The sequence below is a fragment of the Barbatula barbatula genome, assembly GCF_947034865.1.
Source record: "Barbatula barbatula genome assembly, chromosome: 17".
NCBI classification, from domain to species: domain Eukaryota; kingdom Metazoa; phylum Chordata; class Actinopteri; order Cypriniformes; family Nemacheilidae; genus Barbatula; species Barbatula barbatula.
Genome location: NC_136780.1, coordinates 10,728,809 through 10,751,666, shown reverse-complemented (window position 1 = coordinate 10,751,666; position 22,858 = coordinate 10,728,809). Strand labels below are relative to the sequence as shown.

Sequence of the window (22,858 nt, the reverse complement as noted above, 5' to 3'; positions counted from 1 at the left end):
TAAAATGTGAGTTTTATTCGTCTCTTTTTTGTTTTAGAAAATGTAAAAGCAGTCAACATTTTAAGGTCATGTTGGATAGCACAGATAAACGAGTTTTACACAGTCTTCATTTTTTTATTTGGTCTTACAAAGCATTTGGTGACCTAATTTGTACAAACATTTTAGTTGGACAAATACAAATATATAAAAAAAATTATTCAATGAAATGTCTGTGATCAAATACAGTGCAGCAACACATGAACTGATGCAGAACATGTAAAATGCTATTCTTAGCAACATCAACAGTGTATTGATAAAAAGATCCAATGCATACTCGGCTGCGCTCTGTGTGCCGTCATTCAAGCACAACCGTGGAAAAGAAACTTTAACCCAGTGGAATCAGTCAACAGATGAAGAAAGAAATAATCTCTTACTATTATATGAACATACACAACTGTGTTATTTGGCAGGTTAGCCCATCAAGGTCTATAAAGTATAGTTCTATTTAGAAAGACAGAATAACGTAATTTTCTTAAAGAATTCTGGAAGATGATAAAGCACATGATGGAGTTTAATAAGTAGCTTGCGTTTACTCATTACTCTTCCATTTTTGGTCTGTCTCTACTATTTAACAGCATAGATTAAATATACATGGGGTCCTCCATTAACTTCATTCTTGGAAAAAGTGACCATGACCCGTAAAGGCTTATTTAGAGATCTCTGCTTATTTGTTTTTGTCTCTGGGCTATAATCCAAGATGAATCTGAGAAGGTCCTTAAGTAGCGTCTATCCCCAAGAGCCGTGGACACAATCTCACCCTTTGTATACCTTATTTACAAGATGTGTTATATTATCTGAAGTCAAATGAAACAGGATTTATTTCCAAATCTATCTCAACACCACACATACTAAATACATATTCTTCTTAACTTTCACTTTTTTGTTGCCTTCACATCATATCGGCTTTTGTCTACAACACAATATACGGACACTCCAATCACACCAGAATGAGACAGAGACCGTCGCGGCTGTACCAGCAGTCCTCAAGAGGACCGTAAAGACAACGGCTATAAATTTGACTGGACATACTGGACATTCAATTGCATAGAGACTTTCCTCACACATTGACCAGGCAGTCAAAGCTAGCTGTGAATAGAAAAGATGATATATATGTGTTCCTGTAGCTCGACTGGTAGAGTTTGGTGCTAACAATGCCAAGATCGAGTTGCCAAAACAAAAAATAGTTGAAATGCACTCTAAGTTGCTTTAGAAAAACTGTAAATATGGTTAAATGAAAGGGTGTAATTCCTTTATTACTTGGATTTCTATTACAATATTGATTTGTAAAAAAATGACAAAATAAAAAAGAGAGCAAGTTTAAAGAGAGAAAACATCACCCTAAACAACAACAAACTTACTGCCCTGAAGTGAACACAATCTGGGTTAATGTTCAGTTCCACAGAGGCACAAACTTTGAGGAAAACACCACACATCCGTCCATGCTTCACTGTTTCATCCTTTAAGATCTCTTTCACTCCAGCTTGTTATCGCTGCCATCTCTCTCTGCATGCGTTCAAACATCTCTTTCATTCTCCGTACCTCATGGTGTGGATGTCAGATGGGTCTCGCTCCGAGCGGCTACTCATCCCACTTAGAAAGTAAAAATATCCAGATATGTAGCGTGAGGGCTACGGTAGCATCTTAATAGGATCCTTACTAACAAGATACGGCTGTAACACTCCTCTCTTCTCTCACACACTGCACTCGCTCATCTGGCTCGGTAGGTCACTATGCTGTAGCTATATCCCTCTCTCTCTCTCTCTCTCGCTCGCTCTCACGACTGCGCTCACTCATGTGCGCTCTTCTCTCCGCACTTCCCTTCTCCCCCCCACAGCTCTCTCTCTCTGTCTCTCTCCTGCTATAATTCCATTCTCACTCGTCTGTTCTCCCTGATCCACTCTCTCAGGATTGATGTATTGTAACCTTGAGCCCCATTGGTTTCAAATTTATTACCCCCCTCACCCCCGCCCCGTCCCAATCTCCAGTAAGGGCTAACGGAGCGTCGCGCTATAACAAAACTGAGGGCGAGGGTCCCATCTGCATCCCGTTTATGCTCTGCCAACCCTGGAGCTCGGCATACGGGAAATTCATTTACATTATATTAACAAGCAGCTCAAACATAACCCTCAGCAATTTATATTTACATGAGTATTAAACGAAGCCCGCCACATTTAAATTTAGTTGAATTACAGCAATAGTCAGAATTTCATTTGCGGCCGAACCGCGGTTATATTTACATACCAAATGATGTCTGCCTGCAAATGGATGTAATTTGTGTATGCAGTACAGATTTGTTGTGGATTTTTTGCTTTGTCAAAATGAGTTATTGGGCTAAACCATCATTTTTTGGAAATTGCGTTAAACCAACAAGCATTTATTATGTATTTGGGTAGTTGACGCAATGGGTACTTTCTTTATAAACATCAGAAGTTTTAAGATACAGTAAATGTTCTGCAGTGTTTCATGAATTTGAAATGATTACAAAAAACTGTGTACTGTACGACAATGCAGGACATATAAACCTACCAAAAACACTTCATGTCTCCTATCAAACATATACTACTGGCTAAACACTGCCTTTCTTACCAGGAGATGAATGTGTGTTGTAAAGTGGGTTGTGTAACAGACAACAGAACAAGATGAAACCAAGATATCGGACGAGAGACCTGGCTGTGTGTACACAACTGATGACAGGCCCTTCAGACATCTGTCTCTGACCGTAAAGCCAACTGGAATTTTCAAGCTTTCGGTATTCAATCCTAATCCCAATAAACTGTTCTGCAGAGAATTTCCTGAGAAACGTCACACTTCCCGCTGTGAGTTTAACAGACCGTGCCTTTGTTATTGTCAAAGAGACAGGACGAGAAAAAAGAAACGAGACCGTCAAATTGTCTGGCTCTGTTTTAATTAACTTTGTCCATTTGGTCTTCTTATCGTGTTACATTAAGAGCTGCCACCCAGACCGAATGAGAAGCTGCTTATGAATAACATGCGGCTGCTTAATAAACGGAACAAAAGACAACACCACAGAATCTGCTTTCATATACGGTGACAGCTGAAATAAATTATTAAATCACATACGAAATGTATTTGTTTATATATTTCTAAACACCTCAAAAATGAGTCATAGATGTCCACTGCAATAGAAGATAATGGTAATATTAAAGGATGTTTGGTGCATTCTTATCTTTAAGATACGTTTTTTTGTATGGTGTATTATTGTCGCATATATTCCGGTCTGTATTTGTTAATCGGAATGGCTAGTGTTTTATAATATAAAAATGAATGTAATAAAATGTAAATAGTTATTGGTTATATTAATTTTATAAAATTTAGTTGTTTGTTGAATGGGTCGTGTAACTTTGTCGCATTTAAGTTTGGCCAGTTCTTCTACTTGTAACCTAAATAAATACAGGCTAGATATAATTTTATCTTGCTAGATAATGTAATTTACTTACTAGTTTATTTAGCTTGTAATCAGAAGTTATCTACAGGGACTCTATTCTTTGAGGATTGTGTACCAGAAGGTACGTTTGGGCCACAAAAGCGTGCATGCGCAGTAACGTTTCTTTGTTGTTGCATTGAAACTGTCTATAGCCAGACATAATATAATCTGATAATATGATACTGAGTGCGTATACAAAGATATTAATATTAACAAGATGCGTCACCGCCATTGAAATGAATGGGGATGCTCAATATGGTTGCCCTAGCGAAGCTTTGCACATGCGTAGTATCATGAGAAATAAAGTTATGGTACAGTTAACTTCATATTTAAATGTTGCTTTAACATATGTCGATTAATTAGAATTTTATAAATATCAGACTTTATGTCTTGTTTGAATAACTGCCCTAACTGCAAAGATGGCCGCCGAGTGGCACGACTTCCCTAAAGGGACTTTGGCATGGAGAAGTGAACACATCTCATGACATTCTGAATTAGGTCAGATACATAAAATTATAGTAAAACCTAAAAAAAGTCTAAAGCCTTTAACTAAACATTAATCAGTAACCCATTTATCCAATAAAACACACTACAATAGTACAATAAATGAAGTAAATAAACATTAAAGCAATGCATCACAACACTGTATTTACAGCGTGACACTCATCAACACCAATGCTTTATTATCATATCAGTACAACAGCACAAGCTCACTGTGTCACGATCTGCTCTGTCAAGACTAGAGCTATTTTAGTTCAGCAGTTCATCTGCGTGACAAACATGTGGATGTCTTGTATTAAATAAAGGCATTAATAAAGAGTTCTTGCCGATAACAGCAATGAATCCTTCTTCATTAATGTCTGCTAGCCTCTAATTACACCTGCTAATTAGAATTCATCTCTCGCTCATTCTGTGTCCTGTACCGCATTACTGCCCCAACGTACATCTCTGCCTGTTACGGCACTTATGACACAAAAGACCATACAAATCTCCCATTTTGAAAATGTGCCACATTGGAATGGTACTCTAACATGTACAATGACAGTACACTTGACATATTAGCATTACTGGCAATGTAAAGTAACCTCATTTTTACAGTTCTTTTAATGATGTGAATTATGCATGAAATGTTGTTTAATGGACACAATATGTTTTGTCTGTGCTGGATCTGTGTAGGAGAAAATACCATCCACTAAAGAAAACTACTGCTGTCATGATGCTGTGGAGAGAAAATGAAGCTGATGAAGCCGAAAACGGAAATTCTAAGCTTTATTCCAAACTTAAGTGGGTAAGGCATGTTGTAGTCGTGTTTTCGGCCCTTTTTGTTCACGATTTTGCAGCATCCACTCAGTTTAATAATACGTTTTGATATTACAGTAGGAAGTTCACAAAATATCGTGCTACATGTGACTGCTTTTGTGGTCCAGGGTTACGTATTTTCTAAATAAAATGTAAGTGATTAAGAGGGATCAGTGTGGTTCCTACATGTATTTGCGTTCTTCGGATGCTAAACTGTACGTTTTTCTGTGGCGTTTTGAGCTATAATCAAAGTCATTTAAACTTATAACTTTTTGATATTTTAACATTACCTTTTGCATTTCATTACATTACTTGTGACCAAAATAAGTTAAGAAACTTACTATAAGATACTGTTGCTGTAAATTAGAAATAGTAAGTTGAAATGACTCGTAAAGCCATTTTGATTGTAAATGTATAATTCACATCAATTGCACAAATAATACAGGAAGAGTTACAAGGTGAAGCTTGATATCCAGATTTTGGTTCTGTTGAAATCCCTAACCGTGAGTATGAGTAATAGTTGTGATGCATTTTGAGGATTGAAAACTATTTTATGAGTCTGATATATTGCTCAAATTCAACCCATGAATATAAGTTGTAACATCTCCTGATCCAGCGGTTATAATTTCCTGTAGAAAACTGTGTTTTCCACTTCAGCCAATTAATAATTCCATTATATATACAGAATAGAGCATTAAACGATAAATTTGATGAAGTCTGTGTGTGTGCGCATGTGTGCTGGTTTGATGGACAGACATTATATACAGACGGTAATTTATTTCAGTCGGGTTGTACAGGCTTTAAGAATAATAACTAGTCAGTAATGAGTTTTATTTCGAGCAGAGCGAAAATATACATGAATCACTTCGGTAAAGCATATTCAAGTTATTGCTACACAAGCAAAATTAATAAAGTAAAATCGTTTTTTGAGTATGACAGAAAGAAAAAATAACAATAGATATTTTATTAAATTATGCAATGAAACGTTAAAGCAGTCCTGAAAACAACAGCGTGTGCTCAAGAACCCCCGCCAACCTATTTTTGCAACTTATCACATTTTTACTTGCCCGTGTGTTGTGTGTTGTGTGAGTGTGCAGACTCATCTAGTATGAACACCGGCTCTGTGCCAAGGCTGCTAATTCATTTGCACATGAATCAAATGTGTGTAATTGCTTATGTGTGAGCCTGTGTGTGTATAAAAGAAAGAAAACATGTTCATCCATTTTGACCATGCAAAAAACATGCACCACACCAAAACGTCATCTCTAAAAATGTACTGTAAGTAAGTGTGATTCTTGTTAAACACATTATCTAGTCTTTATTATTCAGTGTTGTTAATGTTCACAGTTCACCGGGCACCATGTCAAATCATGAAAGCGACCTAAATGAGATGTGACCCAGTCATTTGACACTTTTTAATCCAAAACCATTTACAAAGTACTTTACAGCAACAATTCTCCTGGGGTAACCTTGGGTGAAGTGTTTTGTGCTGGGATACAATAGTGACAGCCCATGAATCAAGCCTCCAATTGGATTCAGACCAGCAATCTTTTGGTTACCAGCCCAGATGTAACCAAATCCAACTAACCGCTGCACTACACATCCCCCTCAACCTCTAAATTCAACAAATGATAATAAACCCGACTAAAATACAAACAAACAGAAAACAATGTAGAAATAGTTTACCGTGGATGTCTTTATATAAAGGCTTTCTGCAGAACTGTAAACTCTGTGAATAGACCCCTAGGGTCATGTTGCCTTGACTTGTGTTTACTTTAAACCTTCAGGGCCGCACAGTCTCTTCCGAAAGGCCAGTGGCGTTTATTGACCGAAAAATCTGAATGTTTGCATCCAGCCTGAGGCGTGTTGTTAGCAGGAGCAAATTGGTCTCTGAAGATACCACACGAATGCAGAATGACAGGGCTCAGTCAATGGCTAAGACACAGAAGGTCATGTCATGTCATTTTTATTCTGGGATCATATCAGAATATTAGAATCTGTGCAGTGTAACTGCAGCTCAGCGGACCTGCTGGTGTCTATTACTGTACATCATTACTACTATTCTGTGGCAAATTCGCACACATGTCAACTATAGTTTCTGTCATGTCCCATCACATTCACTATCAGCAATGTAAAATGTTTAATGTGCCTATAGACCGTTTCATTGGACGCATGCCGGGACTGTAGTTAACTTCCGGTCTGTGTTTGACTAGTGTCTAATAATATAACTATTTATATTGTTTTAAATTTATGTTCATATTTTATAGTACAATAATTGTTAAATAAGTGATTTGTTGAATTTTGTTGTATGTTCATTTTGTTAAATAAACACAATTTGTTGAATGGGACCTCTGTGGTTTTGTCGAATTTAAAGAAACTGTATGGTACATTGACATCTAGCGGGTGAGCTTGGTATTGCAGTCTAAAATCTAAATATTGGAGAGACAAGTTTAGCCAAGTAACGGTTCTTCTCGGTTTCTTTTGCTTGTTATCAGAAATAATCTACAGGCACTCTACTGTTTGTGAATATGTAACGGAAGTCCTCAAACTCGTCATACGCAGTAACGTTTGATTTTATTGTCACTTTGAAACCGTCTACAGAATGCAGACATTTCTGAATGTATATTATGAGGATAAAGGTTTAGCGTTTGTGGCGGATTTCTGTTAAACAACACTGACAAGTGGTTCTCCATTGAACACATTTAAATTCTGCTCACTGTTATTGGATTTTCAGGTTGTGCCTGCAAAGCTCTAAGTGCTTAAGTTTCTTCTGTTATAATTTACTTCCTTTACTCCTGAAGAAACTTCTTATCTTTAAGCAGGCCAGTAGAGCAATAAAGTTCAGCCCAAGAGTTGACTTGAACACAACCCAATCGATTTCACCCAGTGTGCTAAAGTTTCTTTCTGCTCTTGAGAAAGAGAGAGGACGCCATCCACCCCCCAAAAAAAGCTTCAGTGGCCTAGCACGGTAATAAAAAGCTCTCCGTAAACCTGACGGGCCAACGCTCGAACCGACTCCCACGAACTCCTGAGCTAACATTTGTCTTAGGATTTCCATTGGGGCCAGGCTACTTTCATGTTCTCATTTCACACTGCCTCCTCACCCGTGGCTATAGAGCTCGCCTCATCTCGCCTGGTGGAATATTAATAGAGAGGGTAGAAGGTAGGGGAGAAAACGTACTAAGTCACTTTCCTTTTTTCGTTTCTGTAGGGAACGAAGAGAGCGGGACGCCCACAGAATACAAATGCCCTAATTTGACCCTGGTATGAATGTAAAATGAAAAGAAAAAAAACACGGGTGTGAGGTATAGAGGCAAGAAGGAAAAAGACATTTAATTTTTTTAATTATATGTTCAACCAAACATGCATTAAAAAATATTTGAGATGAAATGTGGTTTATGACAGTAATGTACTTTCCATCTGTTTTCTTTTCGAGGTGCCCTTACATATATTCTCACGTACGCCTGTGATGCCACGTTTGAACAAGCAACACGAGCCTTAAGCCTTCTGGGTAAATCAGATCGCTGAAACCACATTCTACATTTCAGCTCCATTCCCTTTCTAGTTTGGCGACACAAAACACTTTTAGATTAAAATCGCTTCATGACAAGCCATTTAGCTTAACAATAACCACACCACCCTCCATTTAGCAGATGATTCATTATACTATAAATTGGGAAAAGCGTAAAGGGAGAGAGAAAGGAGGTTCTGTTGGACATTGTGTACTCGACTCCGATTTGGATCACATTAAGAAAGCGCTCTACGCAGACATGCAGTTGTGTCCGACACACTGTTGGGGGATAATAGCTTGATTATAATAATACAAGATTTTTCAATTAAATAACATTTTATTTATATAGCGCTTTTCACAATGTTCCTTGTTCCAAAGCAGCTTTACAGGAGAAAATAAGAAAACTGAAGTTTATTGATGATGCAGAACCACTAAGTAGTGCATTACTGTAGTCAAGTCTTGAAGTCACAAAGGCATGAATAAGCTTTTCTGCGTAAACAACACAGCATATTCTGTAATTTGGCAACATTTCTAAGGTGGGAGAAGGCTGTGTTTTGTGACTATGATTTTTAATCTTGCATACACTACACTATCATAATATAAATATTCCGAAGGTTTAGGCTGCACAAGTTAGATCAACCGGAACCAGGAACACTTCCAATAACAACTGATGCATTTGTTGCATCAAAGAGTGCAGAACAGTACTCTACTCTCAGCCAGTCTTGTCTCATTGTTCCAAGGTTACGAGAGCCAGCAGGATGCAGTCCAAGGTTACCAGAGCGGGCAGTACGCAGTCCATGCCCAGACCTGACAAAAGCTGTGATGATAAAGCTGGACAAAGGACGTGGCGACTAAAAAATCTCAGCCGTTATTAGATTATTTATGATAATCTTAAATCAAATTTTTAAAATGTTGCCGTGTAATGCAGGCACTGCCGAGCTTGTGCAGAGGCTGCGGCTTTCGCCAGAGTGGACCTTGAATCCCCTGGTTAGGCCTGGTTTCCCTCTGAGGTTTTTTTTCTCCTCCAACAGAGTTTTGGGTTCCTCGCTACCGTTTGCATACTGTTTTGCACTGTTTGCCTGGCCGGGGGGGGGCTGCTAGACTTTTATAGTTTTATTTAATTATCACTGCATATAGGAATGTATAGTCCGTCTGATATTTGACCTGTGTTTTGACTTTCATAACCTTATATGTTTTGCTTATAGTCAATGTTTTCTTGTACAGCTGCTTTGTAACAATGAAAATTGTAAAAAGCGCTATATAAATAAAGTTGACTTGACTTGACTATGACATCAATTCAGATTTGAATAGATTTCTCAGCTAGGTATTTTAAAACAAGGAATAACCGTTTTTTAACAGTTTTGTGGTGGTGTTTACTCGTGTAAAAGTGATGTGGGTGGTTGTTGGTGTGGCAATGCAGTGGCTAATGTGTTTTGAGTGTTCTAACTGTCTCGCTGTGCTGTTGTTGGGTTGTTGTGGGCGGTTGCTATAGGCCATTGCTAGTCTCTGTGATATCCCGGTCTTCATATGCCAGCTACACCGTCCTCCAGGCAAAAATTGAACGTCAGATCACTTTAGAGAAGTAATAACACACCTCTGTTCAGCAAACCACATGATTTAAGGATAATGTATGCTGACGTTTAATACTAAAAGAGATCGTTCACCCAAAAATACAACATCAGTCATCAATCACTCACCCGAAACAGCATGGTAATAGTAATAGTCTATTAGTCTAAGCACCACATAAAACTTTACAGTAAGGTTGTATGTGTTAACATTAGTTAATGCGTTAGTTACATAAACTAACAATGAACAATAATTCTAAAGGTTTTTTTAATCTACTTCGTGTAACCTTCAACATTTACTGCATTTTTTAATCAAAAGTGAACATTAGTTAATGCACGTTGGGATAACAAGAAAAGTTATATTGGCATTAAGTATAATCAACAAAGACTAATAAATGTTTAAAAAATATTGCTCACTGTTAGTTCATGGTAGCCAATGCATAAACTTATATTAACAAATATAACCTTATTTTAATGTGTCAACTAAATGTCATTATAGACCTGTCTGTCACAATAAGAAAGAATACACCTGCATTGTCAAAAAGTGCTCGATTTCATGTTAATACTACACATATGATAATATATAAAGAGTTTATTTGCAAATTGTTTATACATTGAACTGAAATGAACTCTTCATATGTAACTAATTCAACAAAATAAACAAAATTAAAATAGATTTTGACCAATAGCATCCTTTATTTATGTAATTTCAATAGATGCTTCAATAATATTGTTACAGTCAATTCTTTTGGCCACATTTATGGTCAGATATTGTGATAGCCCTATTGTAAACAATTACTTTATACTGTAGACAATATGTGTGAGTCTCAAAACACCCAATAAATTGATCTGCATTGGCCATGTTGACTACTTGAGTACACACACGCGCGCACACACTCACACTGACCTCTCATTTCCCCCCTGAAATGAAACATGCTCATTATCATGCACACACTACCAATTCAGACAGAACTCCAGTACTTCCAGAAGCATCTCTATGGCAACATCACATGTCTGTTTGAACAACTACTCTTGTCTCTCTCTCTCTCTCTCTCTCTCTCTCTCACACACACACTGTGATGGACATAATCACGGTGGTCTCATGCACATCCAGAAGCACAGAAGGGTGAATGTGGGGTTTCTTTATATTCTTAACCTCCACATATTTCTGTAAGAGAAGTATTGTTCTTGTGCGTCACAGTACATTAGTTCTAGGCCTCTCAAATCTCTCGCCGATCCATCCTTCCGCTGTCTCTTCCTTATTTCAATTTGACCCTGAATCTCATCCATCCCTCACTTCGCCAGTGCCTCTCTCCTCCATAATCCTGCAGGCTTGCAGTTTTCTATCATCCATACCAAATGCACTTGATCTATCACTCCTCTACTGGGAAAAGCTGAAAAAACACAGTCGCTGGACACTATCCACTTAATGTCCAACCACAGGTATTTATTGTCTTCCTATATGATCCAATATAATTTTATTTATTTATTATTGGACATAAACTACACTTTAAAAACATCATCCCTGGGAGGCCATTAGTAACCAGCTTATTTTCTTTGAGCTAGAGGATCTATAGCGGGTGCTCCCTGAGATCGCCTAAAACCACATAATGATCTTGAGACATGAATTTGTGTCTTTAACACACATGCACCCACTCAAATCCTTATAAAGTAATGTGATGTTGTTCACATGTGCAGGAAATTCTTCTATTCATCAAACCATGTGAGTGATTTTGGGATTTTCACAAGTGCTCTTTTTTCTGCATGTGTGCGTGTAAAAGGAAAGAGTGAAGGCAACAGTCCTTTATGAATACATAAAGATCAAGAGAAGATCAAAGGAGAGGACACAGTGAGAAGGCTTGCGGACGCTACGTTTAACAGATGAAAGCTCGACTCGTTCTTCTCATCCATCCGGTCTATTTTCACTCATCCGAACCTGACTGCCTCCAGTTCGTCCTTTCGTCCACTGATAAAAGGCCCAAGCACAGCTCTTCTCTCGCTTTAGATCATTATCATCTGATTCACGCCATTAAAATGACCCACACAACCGTGAATGGGCCTATGCCAGAATACAGATAAAACAATATTTTTACTTAATATGAGGAAATATGAGTAGTGCTTGCAGTGCATTAGTTGCATCTATGTGCTAGGGTGTTGTGGGTGGTTTCCAGGGTGTTGATATGTGGTTGCTAAGGTGGTTTTCAGATAGATAGCATGTGCTTATTCTAACAAACAACACACAACAATATTCAATTGCATAGCACAAACAGGGTTAAGGGTTTGTTTCAGCACAGATCACAAGAACGTTATAAAAGAATTGTAGAGCAATTACTTAAAAAATAAATAAGTAAAAAGGTAAATTAATAATAAAATAATTGATAAAACAATAATTTTACTAACAATACTAATACTAATCTACTAACTAAATACTAATACTTTTATATATATTCTGTATAAACTCAGCATAAATTTTAGAAATCTATAAAAAACATGATTATTGAAAATGTTTAAATGCAAATAAATGTGTATATACATGTGTGTGTGTGTGTGTGTGTGTGTGTGTTTATATATATATGTATATATATATATATATATATATATATACATACAGCCTATATAATAAGTACAATAAATACTTGGAATAACATACAGTAATATTTGACAATATTTTTCACAACTGCACCATGGTATCACCACAGTAGATTTAAAAAAATAAAGAATCACTTTAAAAAGTCATTCAGTGGCTTCATAAATATTGTATTAACAGACTTAAATTTGCATTAACTCTTTTAAAATTAAAAAAGTGTTATTTGTGGGACATTGATTAAAAACCAACAGGTACTTTACTAAAAATGATCTAATATTTACAGCATAACTTTTTTTTTATTGAATTCACAGCTTTAAAATAAAACATAAAAAGATTCTTTAGAAAATCACAGTTAAACTTTTTAGAGTGCAGATAGGCTAGTATTTTACATACTAATTCATGTTATTGGTTGTTACGCTTATTTACCATAAAACTGTGCAACACAAAAAGAAACAGCGTATTGCATGCAATATAATAGCTTGTACATTCACCGTGACATCATTGTGACCATGCTGAAAACCACATACAATATATCACCGAAATGACTTCAATCTGCTAAAAGCAGCACATAACAATATCCTGTAAACTGTGCTGGTGGTAGCGGCGACAGTAAATGTGTATGTCCACATCTGTCAGCAGTTTACCACAGACCTTGTAAAATCTCTCAGTGATGAACCCAAAAATAAATGAAAGCCATTTAATAAGTGAGAAATGTGTGGCTTGTGAATTATTGTGGCAGGTTGGAGAAGTTAAACACATCTGGCTCTGGAAGATCAGTGATGGGTGTTTGGCAGATGAGATGCACATATGGGCTGAAGTTCTGAGCCAGACACGTCCATGTGGTTTAGGTTTAGTGGTTCTGTTTTTTTTAGAGGGTTTTAGCGGGACAGACACATAGAAGAGGGGTACGGCAGTGGCTCTCTGCAGAGAGTTGGCTGTTATTGCCAATTTGTCTTGCTATATCACAGTTTGATGTTAAACCTCATCCTATTTTTAGGAAAGAGGTGGCCGACATGAGCCTGTGTGTGTGTGTGGGATGTTAAATGTCTGTCACACATCATTAATCACTACAAGTGTGTTTTCCCTGTGAATAAGCATGTGACAAGCACTGACCGCAGGACACACTTCAGATATGACACCATTTCACAAACATTCACTTTCATTGAGAGCAGAGGTGGGTAATCATAGGCAGCAATTAGAAATAAAGATGGAAAGTTAGGATACAAACATGAGGAACATTTTTGATTTCCTTATTATGGACGACAAACCAAACAAGATGCAACAATGTGACCCTTACACTGAAAGTCATTAACATTGAAACCCATTCATGCAACACACACAAACCCCCAAGTGTACATGTGACATTGCAGAAAGCCAAACTGTCATTCTTTCTCTCTTTCTGGCCTCGGGACTTTCTTTCCATTATTTTTTTTCTTTCATAAAAGAGAATGTGTTAGCAAGGATCTAAGACACTACAAGCCCATGGCTCTTATGTGAAAAAAGAGGTCCCCATACACACCATTTTCTCCATGCACACACCACACACACAACTTCTCAATAGATTATGTTTTTTGCTCTTTTTCTCCGTGATTCGACATGACAGATGCCCTTTGCTGAAGGCTCATGAAGTCGAGGATTCCTACACCGGAGGAACAGATGCCTGAGAAAATCAAAGTGCCCTCCGATCAGACATCCTGCCCTGCATCTCCCCTCTCTTTCACACTTCTGTCACCTCCCCTCCACCTTTTTCACTCTATCAAGTCTATTTCAGCTCTAACAAGGGAGTAGATGTTTGCTTATGTACACTGTAAAACAACGAGAATTTTCAATAAACTGGAAAAACTGAAATATACTGTAAAAAAAATTCTGTAAAATTAAAGGATATAAGGATATATATTAAATAGGTTTCCAAAATTTTCTTGTAAATGTTTTGTACTGTTCTTTAATTTTATAGTCAAATTTTCTGCCAGCTGGGACGCCAGAAATAAACTGTAAAATAACATGTCCCTGTAAAATTACACCTTGCTCCTGTTTTTCATGTAAATTTGCGCTTTTTTCTGTACTTTTAAGTTTTTTGCCTGTATTTCAAAAATACATTACTCGTGGGATTACTGTGGGAAAAATGTGGGACGGGGCATGTGTTTTTTTATACATTGGATGTGTCAAACTGGATGTTTCAATAATCTCTTCATGTGAATTTTCTTCTCTGGTTGAAATGTATAAAATTGTGCCGAGATTGAGCTGAATATTGCACGTTCCATAACTGCATCATTTGCTGTGTTACGTTGTCTTTGTATGTAATCTACTTGCAAATAATTGAATTTGGTTTTTTAGTTGCACTCAATTTAAGCATATTGCAGCATAAGCAAAGGTCTGCTTTCCTGTGGCTCGTTGGTTAGAGCATGGTGCTAGCAACGCAAGGTCATAGGTTTCGATCCCAGGGGATTACACATACTTTCACACAATGTAGTATAATGCAATGTAAGTCGCTTGGATAAAAGCGTCTGCCAAATGCAAAAATGTATATCCATGTGAACAGGATGTAGCCATCAGTTTTCAAACTCCAGTATTGTGATGTATTACTGACAAAAAAAGCAATAATGAATGAGAAATTAATTATTAGACATTGTAAGGTTTTAATGAAAGATTGTGAGGATTATTTATTCCTTCTGGATTGATTTCTTCCTGTTGTATGAGCTTTTCTACTGTGGAGTTGACAAATATACAGTACATGTGACCTATATAGCAAAATTAACAAACTGTTAATAATATATTGTTCTATATCATTCATATTTATATTTAAAATATAAAATAGCATTCAAGAGATTTAACTTCATTTTTATTTTATTTCAAAATTTTTGTCACACCACAGGACACATTAACGGTTTATTTCTCAACATCCAATATATAGTTGCGTAATGGCCGGAGTATTGGGCCCGGAGCAGCAGATGAGATTTGTGTTATTCAGCGAGAATGACAAGCCTCTATTCCTTCTATCTCTCTTATTTAATGTGTATGTGTGTGTCTGTAAGTGCGCTTGTGCTCTGAGGCAGCGGCAGTGGGATTTCGTTACATCACCAAAGGAGCAGTCAATCACTCTTGAGATGTGTGATTAAATGGACACCCGCCCACAATGCTGGTTTAGACTGTGTGCGTGTGTGTTAATGTGTATGTGCATTTTGTGTTGTGGGTTGAGAGTGAAACGTGTACATGTGTGGGTGAAGATGTGAGAATCAGACTGGATGGATGTGATGGAGGGCACAAAGCTCTCTACTGCTATCCACGCTTCCCCTACCAGTCTTCACTTTTGGGAACTTATCAACCACAATTTTGGAAAATGCTTTAAAAAAACGATATGTCGCATTTGGGGTTATTCCTATCATAAGGTTTAGCTACTGTACTGCAGTGTGGTTATTGCACTCACATACATGCTCGCTAGTCATATATATCTATATATATATTAAATTCATGAAATGGATATTTTAAGTTGGGTTTTGCGGTTTTATAACAAGCAAAATTCATTAAATATGTGTATTGCATTTATTAAACACAGAGCATCTATCTATTTGACATTATAAATTGATTTTGTTCCGTGTGATTCATAAAGATGTGCCAGAATCATAACAGCGTGCATACAGTGAAACAAACATTAATAATACACCGTAACAGAGACAAAGTTTAGCATATATTTCATACTTGTTGAGCTTTTATGACTAGCCATACAAAGAGTGCCAATTATTTCTCCATTATTTCATTGTCAATCATTTACTTGTAGCATTCACTTGTAAGCAGCTATATTAATGAAGCATTGTACATACATAAAACGTACCATTAACACTTTAAATGCAGTCGTATATTTGCATTTTAGATTTCGCACAAAGAAACAAACATCTATATACGTTTGACTATCCATAAATATCAACGGGATCTTCCCTTCACAACGCATTTTACAATACGTAGAGCTTCCTGTCAACAACCTCACCATCTGTCTGTTCAAAAGAGGAAAGAAGTGAAAACCCCCTCTCCACAAATGATCATTTTTTCCACTATGCCATAAACAGATTAGCAGCTCCTCATGACAGACCGCAGTCTGGAGTGTCTTGTATTCCCCACACAGCCTTTCCATCCAAATTCAATTTAGTGCAGTAGCATTTACTTACACCTGTATGTCAAGACTTCAGGCTTGATTCAGAAAGAATAAGCTGTTTCACATTGAGCAGGGACACCAGCCACATGTCAGTGTGAAGAAGATATTTTTCTATCATTGTATTTAAATGAAAATGGAAAGAAGGCAAAACATGCATTTAAAAGGTAAAAATGTGTTTTTTGTCATAACTTTCTCATCTTCATGTTACATTTTGGTCTTGTTCTCATTTATTTTTGTGTTCCCTTTTAAATGCTAATGTTTATCAAAGTCTCTTTAAAGAGATAGTTTACTTAAAATAAAAATCATTTCATCATTTACCCTCATGTCAATTCCAAACCTGTGTGATTTGCTTTCTTCTGTAGAACACAAAAGATATTTGGAAAAACGCTGATAACCAAAAAACATTGACTTCCATTTTATAGACTCAGAACCACTGAGACATTTCTCAAAATATCTTCTCTTGTGTTTTGAATGACATTGCTGAATAAATGATGACAGGATTTGTATTTTTTGGTGAACTATCCCTTTATATGCTTACTGTTTACCAAAGCAACTGTAAAGACTCATATCTCATATACACAACATGGAAATATAGATTAGACAGTGCTGTTATAAATCACTCTCTCAGCTCTCTCTCTCTCTCTCTCCCTGTCATGGGATCCTGTGAAGGGATTTTATTACTGACCGACTGAAGAAGCTGTGTCTCTCTCATCGTCAGCTGTCAAACTCAATCACATTCACACATCTCTCTCTCTCTCTCTCGGTCTCTCTCTCTCTCTCTTGCTCTCTCTCTGCATATGCGTGTGTTTTAATGATGTGCCACACTCCTATTCGTTTCTCAGCGAGAAGCTGTAGAGAAAACTAATTACAATACACTCTATGTTCTCTTCAATCACTAAAGTGTGAAATATTAATCCAACCGTGGCACAAAGAGCCTTTCATCGTATTATTTCTGTATATTTTATCTCATACTCAGAGCTTGCTAATAAAAAGGTCTCAAAGGTTTTGAAGCAGGACTGGATTGGTCAAGTGAGGCAAGTGTCCCAGAACGGCGTGGAGTGCAAGAGCCCCCAGTTACTAATTTTAGTCATCTGGGACAGTTTGAACAGCCGGATGTAAAAAGAATGGGTGTAAGCCCTATGCCTTGTGAATAATATTTACACCATCTAAAACTATGACTAAACACATATACCGTCATTGTACATTATTTGTGTCGCCACTGACACATTTTATCACAGTGATACAGTAGTTGAGACATAATTTGCATCACTAGGGTTACAAACTTATATTTACTGTCTCCAACAAATAAGATGACAAATGTGACCCTGTCTTAAGGGTCAGTTCGAAACTGGAATCATCTGAAAGTTGAATAAATACGCTTTATATTGGTATATGGTTTGTTAGAATCAGACAACATTGGCTGAAATACAACTTTCGAAATCTGAGGGTGCGATAAAATCGAACAAGTTTTTCAGTAGTAGGCCATTGCAAAGAATCTACAGGATTGTTTTAACGCTCTCTATGGGCTTACTGCTGTAATGATGTTGTGGAGAGTAGATAAACCCGAAATCTGAAATTTTAAGCTTAACATAGATACCAAACTTGAGTGGGTAATTCCCAAAGAGCGGGCATCACCTTAGCTCGTCCTCCAACTGTGCTAGAACAAGCCAGTCGTCGAGGTAGTTCAGAATGCGGATTTCCAGTCTGCCTGAGAGGGGATAGTGCCGCGTCCATGCACTTCGTTAAAGTCCGGGAGCCAGAGATAGTCTGAATGGGAGGACCATGTATTGATATGCAACCCCTTCGTAGGCGAATCTCAAGAATCGTCTGTGACGGAGGGCTATCTGGATGTGGAATTACGTGTCCTTCAGATCCAGGGAGAAGAAACAGTCCTCGGGGCATTTGTGAGAGGATCTGTTTCAGTGTAATCGTTCTGAAACCCTGTTTCATACGGGGAGCACGGTTCAGATGTCTGAGATCGAGGATGGGCGGAGGCCGCCATCCATCTTGGGTACAAGAAAGTACGGCTGTAGAAGCCCGACTCGGTTTGGTCTGGTGGAACCAGGATCGAGCTATCCGCGAGGAGAGACTCTCTGAGTGCGTCTTCAGCGTGGGAAGGTCCCAAGCATGAGATGCACTCGTGGTGCCCATCAGAGCCGTGTAGGAGGACCCTACAGGGACGATGCGGCATTTGCAAACAAAGCCGGAGGAAATTTGCTCAAGAAATAGTCTTTTAGAGTAGCCGGATGACGGCAGGGAGAAGACCAGCGCTGCTGAATAGCGAAGCCACTGAGCATGAGGTCGAACCCTCTGCAGATGCTTTTCGAAGGCAAAACAGTTAGTCTCGAGTGGCGAAAATAGAGTCGTTGCTCTAGAAAACTGAGGACCCTGCGGCGATGTGTCTGCTTATATAGCCACGCCCTGCCCCTTTTGGCGGGTGCTATCGCCGTAGGTCCGTGCATCTTCGCTGCCATTGGTTTAAAGTTTTACTTTTCACAAACCAATGGCTGTGCAGTTTTCACTGCGCTATTTAAAAAAGCTTCAGTCATCTGAGAAAAAGGAATGCTACGCAGTAAGATGAAGTATCGATCAGGAACAGAAGTTGTCAAATTAAAAAACAAGAAAAATTATAGCCCTCTTGAGTAAGTAGTATGCATATTTTAGTATGCAAACAAAACAATGCAATAACAAATAATAAAATTATATAATCACACTAAATGAAGCACTGCTCCTTTCCTTCATGCTCTTTGTGTAACTGCGTCAATGAGACATATAATATGTTCAATAATACGTCTAGATTCTTGGAACAGGTATTAATTCTGCATATAAAGCATATTTAACACCCAACCTACAACTAGCTTACAACCTGGTGTACATCTAACTAGTAAAGTAAGTCCCAACCCAAATGACTTATCTACCAAAACATGCATTTACTGCCTAATCTTACTTGTTGCTTTGTAGGACAATGGATCAACCCCAAGGTTTGGTTTAAGGTAACATAACTGATGATTCTCTGGGGGAGTTGTCTTATATGTGCATGCCCAAGAGCAAGACAAAGTGTCTTAAGTGCAATTTAACAAATAATAAAACAAAGTTTATGTTTGAAAATATGTTCAATATGTCTTCGCTTATGTGTGGCGGCGGTTCTACATGCCATAATAAATACCTCATTGCCTTGTTGTTGTTTTGTAATTATATTCCCTCTAAACATAACATCTACTCACCCTTCCATTAGATTTCATTAATCACAATATCAGGAGACAGATGCTCATAGACTAACACACACACACACACACACACAAACCCACACAGATATATATAACTAGATGCCGCATTCAAGCACTCCAGGCACGTAGACGTGTCCGCCATCTATGAACGGTCCAATGACGTCACTCACAGTTGACTAGAATGCCTCGGCACTGCGCTGTGTAGCCATGGCTGTGAAAACCACGGGGATTTTAATTCCCAAAAAGGGGATAACCTTTTGTTGTTGTCATGTGTTAGTGTAGCAGATATAATGTTTGAGTTTACACAACAATAAAAAAATGTCATAATCATACATTGAAGATATTGAGTTTTAACGGACCCGCTTGGCTCGCACATTTCCAATATGGTTGACCACCTTCATATATCTGCCAATAGAAACAGATACTTATGCGGCATCTAGTTATTTATATCTATGCTCATGCCTGGCATGTTTGTGCCACCATGCACACTGGGTCTTCTCTTCTTTACTTTAATGGGACCTCACCTCATATTGCCTCAGGTAGAATACGGGCTTCTAACAAGCAAAGGCCAATTTCCTTACATTTTTCACACATCGGTTTATGTGCAAACCAGGTTGATATCTCATGCCACTGGGAGCAAAATAACAGGGAAAGTAACTACTCGGTGTGTGTGGTTTATACTCTTGAGTACACGAATAATGGCACATAGTACATAAATCATCATAAATGTGCATCCCGGTACCTCTCTGTGTAATGCTTGCATTGCGTGTAAGTGTTAGTAGAGTATCTAGCTTAATATATTAGTGTACTTTAATTTATCTAACATTTAGGGTAATATAAAAATCACAAACAATGTGCATGGAATTGGGACATCTAGACAGTCTAGTAAAACCATGGCTTCTTTAAAGATCACCTGGAAATATTATACAAGCTATTTTAGGATATTGTTTTCATTGTACTATAATTTGAGACAGTAATCAGGAATCTGGCATACCGTATAGCATAGATAGCATTACATACTGATACTGGGATACGGCCACTAATGCATACTAAATGCTTCTGGGATGAAATGATTTATCTTTTGGTGAATGTCTAAGCAGGTCGTTCATATGAAAATTAGTCTTCATAATACGGCCTAAATTTAAGGTAAATGAATGCAGAGAATTAATGCATGGGTTAACGGCGATGATTAACGCTGCCTCTCTGGCCCTTGGGCTATTGATGAAATCATTACTTATATGGTGGGCCATGAATCTGAGAGTAGAGGCTAAAGGGTGAACACTTCTGCCATTACCCACCTATTCATCATCTCTAATCTGTCCCTTATCGTCACATGGAGCGTTGTGTGTGTGTGGTAGTGTTGGTGAGATCGTCTAGTCTCCAGAGACTCAGTGAAATGCCAGTAAATGACAGACAGGATTATGACGTATAGAGAGAAAATGTCAGCAGGAACACACCATGAGTATTAATGCAACTGTGTATTAGAAAGAAAGGGAGAAAGGAATTGAAGATTGCAAGTAAATGAACAAGGCAGTAAGAACAACTGCATGAAGGAACACAAGGACAAAATAATAGAAAATAAACAAATCATCAAATAGACCCATTAAGAAACTATTGAAAGGCTGAAAGTGAAATAAAAATAGTTGAATGAACATGAGTGAGCAGAGAGTGAAGGAAACACTAAAAGAACGAACTAAAGGAGCCGATACAGCAGTGTAAAGATTGCTTTAGCCCAAATCTATGCGCCATCTTCGCATATTTATGCTTCAAACTGCTGCTCCACAGCGATCAAATGAGGTGATGTGATTGGTTACAGGTTTATGACGTCATTAACTGGGGCATTTTTCAAAAACTGTAGTTTTATGAAGAAAGCACTCAACAATGGTTTAAAATGATACATTTGCTCATGGTTTTTCTTAAAGCACATTAAAAAACCCACATAAAAACTTGCTTTTTACAACAGGGGGTCTTTAACTATTGTTAACAAATAGCATCTTATGGTAAAATGTTCCGATTAAATATTGTTCCCTAAACAGCACAGTTCTATGACAGGTAAACCTCTGCCTATACTGCGGATTAATCATGCCTTTACAGCAATCGAGTACACACATAAAAACACCTCAGCAAAATTTATCTTCCTACTCATTTGTACCTCCCACCATCAACCTGCCACCCTCCGCACGACAACACCTGGGAAATGATACTGCGTGAGCGTTTCTTCTTCATCAAGTCGCTTAAACACTTTTACAAACTCAGCAAAATTCCCCCTCAGTCCTTGAATCTGTGAAAAACTGTGAAATTCAAACCAGCACACTCAATGAGCTCTCTCCCTGCTTCTGCACTGATCCTGGATCAGTCAATACAGCCATTTAAACAAGGAGTAATTGGCCCTCCGGGGTGCTATCAGACACATAGAGACTGCGCTCAACTGTAATTTTGTCTGCGCTGTGACTCATGACGGTGATCAGCTGACCCGGGGTCAGTGCACTGGCGTGTAGCCAATTACAATGCTGCACAACATGGTATTAAATACATGATCTGGAAACAGTGGTACTGCTAACAGGTGGTCAGCTCAGAGCTGACACATCTAGCCGCTTACTAATAGGAATAAATGCGACATTTTATGTAAATGAAGAATTAAGAGATTCACTGCAAGCTTACAAGTGATAATTAATTGTTTGTGAGTGAAATCAGTAAATATATCACACGCTTTTGTATAATGTAAAACCATAGACTGTATAAAACATGGATGAGGGTCCGTGACGTCACCTGTAGGTTTCTGAGGAGCTGTTTTGAAGCTTAAAGTGGGCGGAGCCGGCCGGCCGGCGCAATCTTAGCTGCGCATCACTCCCGGATAATCGAAAATGGGCAAAGAGGCGGGACGAGGTTGGATCGGAGGCGCCTGGTTGCTGAAGCCACTTGTGGCCACGCATCTAATTTGCAGAATTGTAAGGCTTAATATAAGTTAAACGGGTGGGTTATAACAAAATCACCCTCCTCACAGTTTTCATGAAGGGTAAAATTTGCTGTGTAGACCA

General features: G+C 38.0%; 1 protein-coding gene across 8 annotated transcripts in view; it reads right to left on the bottom strand.

Annotated features, from left to right (window-relative positions):
• Nucleotides 1-22,858, bottom strand: part of sulf2b (sulfatase 2b) — a 115,209-nt gene that overhangs the window by 27,953 nt on the left and 64,398 nt on the right. For 2 of the 8 annotated variants that reach the window (XM_079478507.1, XM_079478504.1), the window contains exon 1: nt 1,579-1,827. The exons of 5 other annotated variants lie outside the window; for them this stretch is intronic. The gene's annotated coding sequence lies outside the window, so the exon portion shown is untranslated. Of the gene's footprint in view, nt 1-1,578; nt 1,886-22,858 lie in introns of those variants that run through there. One more of the 8 variants, XM_079478510.1, reaches the window with a different exon arrangement.